At 40.5% G+C, this 1498-nt stretch overlaps 1 protein-coding gene across 1 annotated transcript in view; it reads right to left on the bottom strand.

The window, feature by feature from the left end:
* RAB32 (RAB32, member RAS oncogene family) overlaps positions 1–1498 on the bottom strand; it is a 20327-nt gene that overhangs the window by 18158 nt on the left and 671 nt on the right. The gene's annotated exons all lie outside the window — the stretch shown is intronic.

Raw genomic sequence — 1498 nt, forward strand, 5'->3', positions numbered from 1 at the left:
GGGAAAGATGAGTCAGGAGTTTCATACGAAAGTACACCACACCGTAAAATAGGAAAAATATTTCAGTGGCAGGAAAAATTTTAATTCTTCCATCTATCAGCAATATTAGCACAAGCCTCCAGGTATTTATCAGCAGCTCTTAACTCGCCTTCACCTAGCAGTGTCCAAGATACATTAAGGGCAATAATCAAGAGTGAAAAACATTATCTTTTAGATCTTGAAATTAATGCATGGGTGTATTGATAGGACTTCCCATAATGTAAACAGGTTCTGTCCAAACAGTTACAGCTAAGTTTCTGCCTAGCCTGTTGAAACAGATTGCTTTGGCAAAGCACGCAGCCTACCCCAGTCTCAGAAACCAAGGGTTGAGAAGTTAAACACAAGCATGGCAGCCTGCCAAACCCCGGGATCCCGACAGACTCCCCTCTTCAATCTTTGGAACCCCAGACTTGCCAAAATATACCCAGAGCATTGTAGCAGCTTGTACCGATACTGTTAATTGAGTTACAAAAATTTAAAACTGATCCATAAAAGGAGCACATCACAAGAGAAAGCTTGCCAACGTTTTACTTGCTCTCCAAAACAGCAATTAGAAAATATTTTCGTTTGCCCTACAGGCCACCAGCAGGAAGTTCTATGGTGTGTTTCAGCATATGGCAGTAAGAAGCAGGCTTTTTAGTTTGAGGAATCATATTTGAAATGTTTTAAGTTAACCTTTAGAGCAGAAAGGCCAGAAGCTGAGGTACAGCTGGTCTGTCACAGGGTTACAGCAGCCACATGTTACCGCTTCTTCTTTTCTGAGCTTCCACTTGACAAAGTGTAAAGCTCACAGAAATGGTAGCTACCGGTTGTTGCCCTAGTGTCTTCCAGTAGCATAAGTTTAAACACCAGCATCTGAAATAAAGTCTACTTTTTCATATCCAAGGAGATATTCTGAACATGGTGGACAGGGATGAAAAGAACTGCAAGGTAATACCTGGGCTGCACAAACTAGAAATGCAATACCAGCTTGAGATGATTAAGGAGTTGAGGGGCCAGACTTCTTATAAGATCCCAGCAAAACAGAGTTTGTTCTGTGGCATTTAACACCGCAGCATAAGCAAAGTCAACCAGGACAGGTATACAGTTTGGAGTTTTTAAAACAGATGTATTAAAGAACAGTTTTGAATTACGTATAGGAAAGGAATGATCGGTAGTTTGGACAACTGAACAGGGTTTTTCTGCTTCCGTGTGCTCAAAGTACCTTTTTGACACGCAAACCCATGATTTCAATTGCAGAACTAAGCACAACACAAGTCCTATTCCCTCACTCCATGTTGCAGGGACACAAATTACTTTTAAAATTAAGTAGGTGACTCGAAACATGCAAAGTTTGAGGGCAATTTTAGCTATTTGAGTTACATTTAACGTGTAAAGTGCATAACCTACTTGGAAAAGATATTTATTTCTTCTAGAAGTGTTAGGGAGCCATAACCAGGAATGAATTTAAGCAGTAGCC

The sequence above is a fragment of the Phaethon lepturus genome, unplaced genomic scaffold (assembly GCF_000687285.1).
Source record: "Phaethon lepturus isolate BGI_N335 unplaced genomic scaffold, ASM68728v1 scaffold8757, whole genome shotgun sequence".
NCBI classification, from domain to species: Eukaryota; Metazoa; Chordata; class Aves; order Phaethontiformes; family Phaethontidae; genus Phaethon; species Phaethon lepturus.